This window comes from Sminthopsis crassicaudata, chromosome 3 (genome assembly GCF_048593235.1).
Source record: "Sminthopsis crassicaudata isolate SCR6 chromosome 3, ASM4859323v1, whole genome shotgun sequence".
Taxonomy (NCBI): Eukaryota; Metazoa; Chordata; class Mammalia; order Dasyuromorphia; family Dasyuridae; genus Sminthopsis; species Sminthopsis crassicaudata.
Genome location: NC_133619.1, coordinates 71656807 through 71669896, shown reverse-complemented (window position 1 = coordinate 71669896; position 13090 = coordinate 71656807). Strand labels below are relative to the sequence as shown.

Genomic DNA, 13090 nt, shown 5'->3' with positions numbered 1-13090 from the left:
GCATCCTCTTATCTTCAGGTTCTATTTGCTTCATTAAAATCTTGTAAGGAAAACAATCTGAAAGATCTACTAAAGTCTTTTTTAAAATGTGAACTACTATTACCATCCTAAGAAGAAATCAGATTGTTCCAAAATAAGTGGGACACATGTCTCTTCTATCCTTCTTCTTTTAAGTAGTTTATTAGGTCAGTAACTTTTCTTTCTACAGTTATAAAAATTGTTTTTGAGTAGTATTTAGTTGTGTCTAAGTCTTCATGGTCTCATCTTAATAAAGTTTTCTTGACAAAGATACTTTAACATTTCCTTCTACAGGATCCCCCTTTTTATAGTTTAGAAAACTGAAGCAAACTGAGGTTGGGATTTGCTCAGAGTCATACATATAGTAAATATCTGAGACCAGATTTGAACCCTTGACTCCAGGTCCAGGACTTTACCCACTGCACTATCCAACAGCCATAGTTATAAAAATGGATATGCTATTTCCTCTTTTATTGTTGTGTATGTGTGTCTAAACAATGATTAGTCTTTGAGGAAAGAAGATAGAAACTGTTGATTTATATGTAGGATAAAAATAACATGGAAATTCTTAATTAGGCTAAAAAAGTAGAAAACTATAGAAAGAAAGTTGCCTAAAAACTTTTGACACAGTCTCTTAATATGACTGAAAAACCATAGGAACTTTATCTCTACTTCAAAACAATTTCTTTTACCTCTCTAATATTAATATCCTCAAAAATCACCAAGATAACTCAGAGGTTCCCTAATTTCCTCCACCCCAACTCCAGGTGTGAAGCCATGTAAGCCCCTCCCAACAATCTATATTCCTTATTCTCAGGAAGCTGAAATTAGAGCAGTAACTCAAGAAATCTAACTACCTTTCTCTTTCAGGAAAATAAGACATCGAAGAGGATCTTCACATTAAAGAAACATTTATTAAATAATTAATATATAAGACACACTGCTAACCAGTGCAAAAATAAAACAAAAAAAAAATGGTTCCTAAATTCAATGAATTCCATAATTCTAGACCCAAAGATGAGAAGAAGATAATTATTCACAAAGAAGATGATTATAACTTCAAGATGACAGTGTAAAGGCAGGGACTTGCCTGAGCTTTCCCAAATTCCCAAACAAATGTAAAATAGTGCCTCAAAATGACAGAACAATGAGGTGAAACAATTTTCTATCCCAATAAAAATTAGTTTAGCAGGAAAAGCCTCTCATTGAATTATATGTCACATATCTGCAAAATAACAGCAGGCCTAGGAGGCAACCAAATTGGCAAGGCTGAGTAAATCAGAATAGTGACTTCTGAAAATCTCAGTTCATAGATGGTAAGAGATCAGAAACTTGTCAGAAGGAGATTTTGTTGGCATTGGATTCAAGACTGTTACATTGTCCATATGTGGTTTCAAGTTGCAAAGAATGAGGATAAGTACTAATATACTAAAGCCTATGGCCATAGGGGTATAGAAGTCATAATTTCAGGGCAGAGAAAAGTACTTGTGGTAGTTCACAAACCAGAACACAAATTTGAGAAGCAATCATATGTCTTTTTAGATCATATCACTCTAAAAATGAATATTCACAGAGCCTCAAAAACTAGCTCCTTCAACTCCAAGTACAAATTCTAACTTTGACATAAATTAAAGTGCAAGAAATAATTTGAGGGAAAAATGAGCAAACAAGAAAGTTAAAAAAAAAAAAACTAGCCTTAGAAAGTTATTATGATGACAGGGAAGATCAAAAGACAACAAAGTAAAAACAGCTATATCTAAAGCCTCATAGAAAAATAATTCTTTGAATACTTCTAAAAGGATTTTAAAAATCAAACTTAATTGGTAGAGAAAATGGGAAAAGAAACGACATAATGAAAGAAAATCATAGAAAAAAAAGAGTCAACATTGGTAAAGAGGAACAAAAATCAGCTGAAGAAAAGAACTCATTAACAAGCAGAATTGGTGAAATAGAAAAGGAGATACAAAAGCACATTGAGGAGAATAATTCCTAAAATATTAAAATTGGCAAGTAGAAACTAATCATTCTACAAAACATCAAAAAACAATCAACCAAATTCAATAGAATGAAAAAAATATATAGGTAAATGCATAATAATATCTCATTGAAAAAAGTATTTTAAAAATGCTGCAAGGAGAAATATCTTATGAATTATTGTAATACCGAAAAGCTATGAGCAAAGAAATAATTTGGAGATCATTTTTCAAGAAATTATCAGGAAAAATGGTTTTAATATTCTAGAGGGCCAAAGAGAAATTGAAAGAATCTGAAAGAGATCACAAAATGAAAACTCCCAGGAATATCAAAGCTAAATTCTAGAGCTCCCACGTAAAAGAGAAAATATTGCAAATAATCAGAAAGAAACAATTCAAGTATCATGGAGCCACAATCAGGATTATATAAGATTTAGCACCTTCTACATTAAAGGACTTAAAATATGATATTCCAGCGCACAAAGAACCTAGGATTGTAACCAAAAAAAAAAATCACCTCACCAGCAACACTGACTATCATCCACTAGGAGGGAAATGGATATTCAATGAAATCAAGGACTTTAAAACATTCATGATGAAAGACTAGAGTTGAATAGAACTTTGGACTTTCAAATACAAGACTCAAGAGAAACATAAAAAGAAAATCAAGAAAAGGAAATAAAGGTTAAATAAAGTTAAACTGATTTCATTACTATATAAGAAGGTGATACTTGTAATTCTAGAGAACTTTCTATTTAGTGCAGTTAGAAGGTATTCTCATAGAGAATATGGGTGTGAGTTGATTATGATGCAATGATTTTTTAAAAGAAACAAAATTAAAGAGTGTAAAAGAAGGTGAAGGGAGAGGTCAAATGGAGTTAATTATGTCACTTAAGAAGCATGAAAGAACTCCTAAAGGCCAAGAAGATGGGGGTGATGGCAAAAAACAAACAAACAAACACTTGAACCTTTAAAGAGAGAATAATAAACTCAGTTTTATATAGAAATATATACTCTGTAGGGTAAGATTACCTTACAGGGAAGTATAAAGAAAAGGGAATAAAAGAAGAGGTGTGGTCGGATTGTAGAAGGGCAGATGAATTAAAGGAAGAGAAATTAAAGTCAGAAGCAAAACACTTTTGAGGATAAATGGGGAATAGCATACAAGGAAATATACAATTAATAACTATAACTTTAGAAACATTTTAAAGCAAGTTTCTCTGATAAATGCCTCATTTTTCAAATATAGAGAATTTAGTCAATGTTATAAGAATATGAGGCACTGCCCAATTAACAAATGATCACAAATTTGGAAATTTTTCAAATGAAAACTTCTAAAATGCCTATACTCATATAAAAATACTCTAAATTACTATTGACCAGAAAAATGAAAATTTAAAAACACCTGAAGTATCACACTTCATACTTACTAATTTATTAAATTGGATAATATGTTAGAAAAGGAAAATTACAAATTTATGAGGGAATATGGGAAAATTGGGACACCAAAGCACCATAGGCAAAGTACTAGATTGATTCAACTATTCTGGAGAGCAATTTGGAACTAAACCCAAAGTGCTTTAAAACTGTGCATGCCTTTTGACCCAGCAATAAAACTACTATCCCAAAGAGATAAAAGAAATAGCCAAAGGACCTATGTGTGCAAAATATTTATAGCAGTTCTTTTTATGGTATCAAGGAATTGGAAATTGCAGGGATTCCTATCAAGTGGGGAATAGCTAAACAAGTTGTGGTATATAATTGTGATGGAATACTATTGTTCTATAAGAAACAAATAAGCAGGATGCTTTCAGAAAAACCTGAAAAAAAAACATACATATACAGATGATGTAAATTGAAGTGAGCAGAACAAGAAAAATATTATACATAGTAACAAAAATATTGTATGATGAAAAATTTGGCTACTTTGATCAAGGCAATGATCTAAGACAATTACAATGGACCTATAATGAAAATGTTATACATCTTCAGGGAGAAGAATGGAGTCTGAATGCAAATTAAAACACTTTATTTTCATTTTCTTTTCTTTTCTTCTTTTTTTTGGGGGGGTGGTTGTGTTTTCTTTTATAACATTACCCATATTGAAATATATATTTGCACAATTTCACCTATATAGCCTATGTCAAATTTGCTTGCTTTCTCAATGAGGGAGGAAGTAAGGGAGTAAGAGAGAGAAGATAGAACTGTATCTTTACATTTAGTTTAGAAAAAAATTAAATATGAAAACCTCTCTGGCAAAGCCCTTTCCCCAACTTAAGTCCTATCTTGACTCTATAACAGTGCCTTCTATGTCCTACAGACCAAATTTTCAGAGTCAAGACATGTCAGTCGGGCTTTATATTCTTTAGATATCATTTCCCTGGTACAAAGTGATTATAAAAAAGGCCAGAGACCCCACAAATTGTGGTTTTCACAATTCTTTCCTCAGGCTCTATTGTCTCCCATCTGTTTTCACACCCGCTAGACATGTCACTTGAAAGAAAAATTTTATTTTTACTAATTACTATAATGTGAGCGTATAACTAAACACCCAATTGAAATCATGAATCTTTGAATTAAATGCTAAAATAAGAAAGAAAAAGTATTCCCATCTTCTCCAAAATTATAGTCAGGTAAGGAAAATATATGCTGGTCTTGATGTCTGGCCAAGGTAGTGTTTTATAGATAATTTAGTGATGTTAAAAATTTGCAAAAAAAAAAAAAATCCCCAATTGAAATCTGTAAGAAAGAATCTCTGTTTATCAAAATCATAAGGGAAGAAATCATGGGGGAAATATATTATTTTTGAATGCCAGGGTACCAAATAAAATTTTGGAAACTATCAAAGAAGAAAGAGTGTCAAACAAATTTAGGTAATCACTAGAGCCAGCTTATAATCTTTTGCAAATAATTTAGGGATTGTTTTTAAAAAGGCCATTCTTGATTCTTCTAATGTGAAATGTCAGAATAAGTGACGGATTATTGTGACTTTACAAAACAATTCATGCAATAGGATAATATGGACAGGAAGCTCAAACCTAAATAGCGAATGATTAATGGTGAAAAACTTTTGCTATTATGGTGAGTAGATATTTTATTCTTATAGAAACAGAAAGCACCATAACGTTGATGCTCAAGTCTTGTTGAAATTTTCATAAATATGTTGTGATGGTCTAGAATGTCTCAGATATTTAGAGATACATTTTTTTTCACAGACAATACAATATTCATGTGTAAATGCAGTTAATTAAAAAACTATCAATTATCATCCACAATGAAAGGCCAAAAGAGATAAAATCATCTTAAAAATAATGAATCATATAAATATTAGATTTTCCCTGCCAATCACAGGACAATGTGTAGTATTAAATTAGAATAAAACTCTGAGAAGAAATATAAAATTGATTAATTTGGTTTAAATCAAACATTTATTAATTCTCATTATGTAATTTAACTAACAAGATATTCCTGTCTTAGCTTGGTGCTGCCTAATTTATTGATCCTCATATTCATTTTCTGCTTACCCCCTTAGTGCTCCTTCACCCCTAAAATGTTGTCTGGCATTCCCATAACCTTTCCTCTTTTACTCTACTTGTTTGAGATATTACCTTGGACAAGTCATTAACCTAGTTTCTTTATCTGTAAAATAGAAATGATTATTTTATCTTTTTCAACCAAGTTTTATACATATAACGCTAGGAGCACTTGTATTACTTTTAAAAAGCCCTTATTAAAACTTGAAATGACACAGAAATATGATGTGTGATATTAAAATGTGCTGCTAAACAGTAGTAATTGGGCATTTACTGGTTAGCATAGAGGACAGAACTCTGGACTTAAAGCCAGTAAGACTTGATAACTTGAATTAATATGATAATTTGTCACCTTGGACAGTTCATTTTACCTCTCTTACTCTGTTTTCCTCATCTGTAAATGGGAGTGAAAATAGCATCTACTTCACAGGATTGTTATGGGAATAAAAGGAAATAATATATGTAAACAAGGTTAAAGGCTAAAACTGTAGTTTCACTATTATAGAGACCACAAAATAAGGAAAAGAATAAACATGTATAATTTGATTCTTACAACAACTCTCAGAAGAAGGTACTTCCATTATCCCCATTTTATAGTTGAAAAACCTGAGGCTGACCAAGTTTAAATGACTTGCCCAGGATAATGTAGTTAGGAAGTGTCAGAGGCAAAATGGAACATACTATTCTATTGATTCCAGGTTCTGCACTTTTTCTGCTATATATGCCTTGAGAACCACTAGCTCAAAGGAGAACAATAATAATTTGTTGCCACCATATACAAACAAAAGTAGGGTGACTTTATTGAAATTTAGTAAGAAGATTTGAAAAGGGGCTGAAAAGTAAAAGTCATGTAACTTTTGAGTTGGCTAAGGCCAGGGGGATTCACCAAAATACTTATCATTAGTATAAATGCTTTAACCTATTGACTTGCCAATAATGTTGTTAAACTACAATTACTGTGGAGAGAACATCAGTCATCTCTGTTCCTTTTACTTGTCATAGAATAATCAAAGAAAAATGATAATGGAAGAAAAATGGCTCGCTTGTTCTTCTCTGGAAAAATAGACAGTTTGTTAGCCACCTTTTTCTATAACCTTGACTAGTTTTCATTCTATTGTGATCAAAATAATTGGATATTTTTTGTCTGTTGTAAGACATCAAGAAAGGTTGCACCATAATAGAATTCACTTAATGTTGCTATTCTGTCATGATTTACCACCAGCAACTTGCCAAATCCATATCAGGTCCTCTTGCCAAAAAACATCAGCTTCATACTGACTTGTCCTTTATATTTCCCCCTTATCTCAATATAAAAGCTCAATAATAAGAAAAAGCTTTTTAGCAGTTATTGCTGTTAGGATTGTTGAATTTCTGTGTGTATGTATGCATTAGTACATACATGCATGCACACACATTATTCATGCACACATATATATACACACATATTATATATACACATATATATATATATGTATATATATATGCATTTCTATATTACTGGTCTTTTATAATTTAAAAAAAAAAAAAAACTTCGCTTCCCCATGTAAGAGCAACTCCCCTTCTAGGGAACATCTGTGAGGGCAATTAGCTAGGCTCAAAATTTGATATAATTGTTGTTTAAATATATTTAAATTACATGTTAATCACAATGTCATAATTTATGGGCTTTGAAAATAACTTTTTGTGCTTTAGAGCCAAGCCAGATTTTACTTAATTTTTTTTCTGTTTTTAGCTTTTAACAATCTTTTTCTCCAACTCCCCCCCATATCCATTTGGGGAATTGAACTCTTAATATTGGAAATGATTACAGCTGCACATAAAGCTGTGAGTAAAAATTCAAATCTGCACAGTTAGATTAGACTAGAGTGAATCTGAACTAAGAGAGAAAATCAGTAACCTCAGAAGGAAGACTTTTGGTTTTAGAACATACTTCTTTCAGGGGTCCATCAAAGCTCAATTTTGCCCAATATTTAGAAGGTAGAACTGGGTCCATATCTACAGTTAGCCAGTGAAGGAATTTGCTTTCAGCAGGATGGAGATGCAAAGGGAGAAGCTATGAACTGCAGGAGGATAAATGGTACTTTCTAATGGGAGATTTGTGAAGGTAGCAGATGGAGACCAATTTAATTTTGTGTCTTTATCTTTGGGGTATTGGATTCATAACTTTGGTTTAGATGACAGAAGTTATGGGAAGGGCAGGTAATATAGTAAGTTCATGAAATATAATATTAGTAGTATTAAAATATTAAACATTTTAAAGTATATTTTGTATTATTGAACCTAAATGTTACATTGATAAATAGAAAGGTTTTGTTTCCCCATATAGTTTGTCAAAATAACATCCTCTCAGAATCTCAGAATTGGAAGTGAATATTGAAGAGTGAGCCTTTCAGTAATATCACTATCAAGTGACTCTTGTTCTATTTACATACCATCAGTGAAGGAGAGCCTATTCCCTGGTTCCTTAGACCTACTCTTCTGCTCTGGAATAGTGCTAATTGTTAAGATTTCCTCACTGCAAATAGACTGTACTAACTATCTTTTTCTCCTTTCTTAGCAAAATGCTGATCTTATTACAAATGAAAATCAGACCAAATGGAAAATTGTTATTATTTCATCATTACTTATCAGTTTCCCCAAATTAAATTTTTTGACAAATCAGCAATCTCCATCTAACTTTTATTTTATTAAACTGTGGAATAAAAAGTAAATTTCTCCCCTTAAATGAACTTATTCCTGATGAAGTTCTTGATCCAATTAATAAAAAATAGAATCTTGTTCTATGACTTTTTTATCTAATCAATATTAATATATCCCCTAGCACCTTTATTTTATACAGTTCCACCAGGAAAATAAGATACAATTAATATGCCAGTCAATCTTCCTATAGGAAGTAGGGTAAACTAATGAAAATCAGAAAGCAGTCCAAAAATACTTTTACAATCTTTGCTTATTTGATTTTGTGGGAATATATCTTTGCAAGGAAACAAATCATGTTTTCAAAGAGAGCTGTACAGATGGTCTACTTGGGAAAAAAAAATCCTGGGTTAAGATAAGTATGCTGGAAGCCACAACTGACTAGCTTATAAACTTGGGCAAGTGACTTAATCTCCCCTGTCTCTTAATTTTTTTCATTTTCCTTTTCTGCCTGACTTACAAGATGATGAGATAAGTGAAGAGACAATATTAGCCAATGTTTATCTGAGCCAAAAAAGAACACTTTTCAGCCCAAATTTTAAAATATATAAATAAAATAGATTATTTATGACAAATATGCTTTTTTAAAAAATATTTTGTTATTCAGATTATTAAATGAATTTTTATAGATGAATTTAGTATCATATTTTATAGATAGATATAGTTACATGACTGGCTCTAGGGAAACTCTGAAGTAAATAGGATTTTTCTTTGCCATACCTTCTTGATTCTTTGCTTCCCTCTGCCCACATTTTTTTTCAGCTATCCACTGTTCTTCTGGCTTCTTTATCTCAACTCCTTATCAATACCTCCTCTAAAGAGAAGATCTGACATTCACACTAATGTATAAATGAATGATAACAATTTGCTTCTCTTAGGGGTATCTGTATTCCAAGTGATTATGAAGTGAAAGAAATAAATCTCTAAGGCTGAAGTTTTAGTCATGAATCATCAGGAGGAGGGAAATATTTGGATGGGGTTGGCAGTGGGGGATATGCCATCTCATTGTCCCTGAAATCACTTTATTTAAACCATTGAGTAGTCTTCCTATATCAGAGTCTAGCAGTTAATTGGGAGAAGGGTGATTTTAAATGACTGGATGATAAAGTTTTCACATGATGAAACTAGGATTAATAGAGTTTTGTTCTTAGCACAGAACTCTACTCAATAAACTTCTCTACTTTATTAAAAGCTAAGTAAATTGCAGTATTCACAGGTAATGACTCATATCCTTTTGAAATAAGCAGTGGAACAATAAGATTCTATCTCTTTAAAAGCTCCTATTGTAAAATGCATCTTAATTCATTTACAAGGAGTCATCTTTCTATACTATTTTTACTGTGTTTCTTTAAGGAAAATTTCTAAATCCCTGACTTTTTAATCCTATTGCTTTAAATGTCTGCTTTGTGCAAATTACATCTCATTATAAGGGAAGGAGGTTATTCTCATTCTCAAAGCAAAATAAAAGGAAATTTTATATACATACATATATATCTATATCTATATCTATATCTATATCGATATCTATCTATATATATATGTATATATATGTATATATATCTATATCTATCTATCTATCTATATATATATGCATATATATATGTATATATATACACACACACATACACACACACATTTTTACTTAGCCACAAAATACCAGCAATTAATGAAAGATAAGCAGATGGAATTTGGTCATGCTTTTTGAATATCATTCATTGCATATCATTCTGGCATCATTAATTACAGAGATTCCTATCTTCTCCACTAGTGTCATCTCTACAATCTCTGGTTGGGTTTAAGATGCAGGGAATTACCATGTTTCTCTTGATCTGCACAGGTTTCCTTTAACTATTATGTGACAATATTTCAACTCTATAGAGTGACATTAAAGTAGATAGATGTAATTCTTAATGGACATGGCAACTTTTCAAACCAAATAAAATTCAAAATAGCCATAAACTCCCATTTTTGATTTAGGATCAAGGTCTTCAGTTTAAGAATCTATTGTTCTTTTGTTATTAAGGTAAATGAATAGGGAGTTGAATACTGACTTTTTGATTAATTTTGCGCCATGTATGAAACCCAAAAATGCTTGTTTTGAGTTCCAAACTCAACTTTTTCCCATGCCTAACACAACATTACTGATAATGGTTTCATATCAATAAGCAATATTAGCACTGAAATTTACAAAATACTCTATAGCAATTATCTGGTTGGAGTTTCATAACAACCCTGATTAGTACTTCATAATGATGATGATTCCTATTTCATAATTGAGAGAAATGGAGACCTGGGGAAAGTAAGCAACTTTTCCATGGATAATGGCAGGTCTACTTTATTAGAATCAATATGGACTTAACAAATACCAGTTGTTATTAAGAACATTGCTTATCTTCTAATAGTTCCCTTGAGAGGATTCAGAAGGTCACATACACACACCAACATCCACACGTAGATATATGTGTGTATATATATATGCATATATACATATACATATATCTATATATCTGTGTATGTAAACTTCAAAAGTATAAAATTAGATACTCAATTTTAGAAAACCTATATAATTACACTCTTTTGTTTTTTATATAAAATTTTTTTGCATAAATACATGTATGCATTTTTCTTCATTATCTCCCTTGGATTCTAATTTGCTATATAATAGTCATATTCTTGTCACCCTCCTTTTCAAATTTTAGAAGCAGTAGAAATAGATTAAATGTTTAAAAGGCTGCATTCCAAGGATCAATCTGCTTTTATGTGTTGTTCCAACTGAGTGAATAAAATACAGAAAATTTAATGTAAATCCCATTCATTTATATTGAGATCATTCAAAGTAGATTGGAAAGTTTACCTTTATACTACTTGTGCAAAACACATTTGATAAATTTATTAATAATTTAAATGAGATTTCAGGGAGCATGCATAATTCACTTATAAGAAAAGAGCCTATTTATAAATATGTCAGTATAGTTGCCCTAATTCCATTTGGAGGTTGTCTTCTATGCAAATGGCTATTACAAATTTAAATAAATGGTCTTCAGTGAGACATACCAGGTAAAAATTTTAGATAGAGAGTTTTTTAAATTAGTAGTTATGGGCTTACTTTGTTCATAATTAATAAAACTTCATGTTCTCTATATGTTGGTATGAACTTGTAAATTCTTCTAGTGTACAGACTCTTTGACCTGGTGCAGAGATATAACTCTCCCACAACTTAGAGTCAGAAAGTAGCTGGAATTAATGAGAGCTCAATACTTGTACATGGTTACAAGATTTGTGCCACTGGCAGAATTTGAAATCAGTTCTTACTGGCTCCAAAGTTCCAGCTTGATCAATTAAATAAAACTTTTCCTATTTAAAATATTTTTGTAATTTACACTTGCTTTAAGTTGTATGAGAGTAAAAAAAAAATCCATATAAGTCACCAACATTTCAATATATAACCCAACCTAACAGGCAAAGATAAAAGAGATCTCATTTCAAATAGTTAAAAATTATATATAACACTGGCAAATTACCTATTCAAATATACATAGAAACTACATGAACTCACCTATATACACTTTACGGAAATAATAGACCAAGGTAACTAGAAAAATATGAGTTAATCATGGATAGGTTAAGCTAATGTAATTAAGATGACAATGATACCTAAAATAATTTACTTATTCAATGCCAGAACAATAAAAAAGTACTTTGTAGAGTTAAAAATAAAATTAATATTCATTTGGAAGAACAAAAGGCCAAAAATCTCAAGGGAAATAAGGGGAAAAGTAAAAAGGAAGAGGATCTAACAGTACCAGATTTCAATGACCCCAGTTACTGGGATAAGAACTCAATATTTGCCAAAAAACTGCTAGTAAATCTGGACTGTGATATGACAGAAACTATACGTAGAGAAATGTAGGGACTGGGGCAAAGAGGACATATAAAGACATTATTGGTAGAGTTATTCTGGAGTAATTAGGAACTATGTCACCTCCCCTCAAAAAATAATTACTTAGTTCTGCACACCCTTTGATTCAGCTTTATCAGTACAAGGATTAATGGCCAAAAAGATCAAAGTGGAAAAGGACATATATTTACAAAATATTTATAGCACCTAATGGGTGAGGACTTATTACTGGAAACAAAGAAGTTATCTATCAATTAGGGAATAGCTAAATAAATTATGATGCATGAATATAATAGTATTATGTTGTAAGTAATAAAAGGGATAGTTTCAGAGAAACCAATGAAGTTAATATAAACTGATATAGAGTGAAGTGAACATTAATTAGGACAACAATTTGTATAGTACCAACAATATTATACCAATACCAACAATATCATAAACATGAACAACTTTGAAAGATTTAAGGCCCGTTACTATTTCAGATGATCTATTATGAATAACTTAGATACAAACAGATCAGAGGAAAAAGGATCCATTTCCTGATAAAAAGGTATTGAGATTAGGATGCAGATTGAGACATTTTTGGGACATGGCTAATACAGAAATTGGTTTTCCTTGACCATTCATATTCATTGCAAAGGTTCTATTTTTCTTTCTTTCTCTCTCTCCTCCCCCATTCCCATCACTGAGGGTTCAGAAGATTTTTAATCATTACAAATTACATTTTTAAAAATTTATAATTTTTATAATTAGTCTATTTTAGGTTTTTATCTACTTTGAAAAATGACTCAGTCTGTTGGAAGCTGTGCACATGAGAGTAAGCAGTGCCAGTTACATAGCAAAGGGTTGGTGAGAAAAGTGATAAAGGGAAATAAATATTTCTATTACAATCTGGGTGATCATATACTTTCCTGAAATGTTTTAGATAGCAACATCATATAAATAATTTAAGGTCATATAATTAAGACATA

The 13090-nt window shown here is 31.1% G+C and overlaps 1 protein-coding gene across 6 annotated transcripts in view; it reads right to left on the bottom strand.

Annotated features, from left to right (window-relative positions):
- The window catches only part of ERBB4 (erb-b2 receptor tyrosine kinase 4), a 1327834-nt gene that overhangs the window by 8460 nt on the left and 1306284 nt on the right, over window positions 1-13090 (bottom strand). The window lies entirely within an intron of this gene.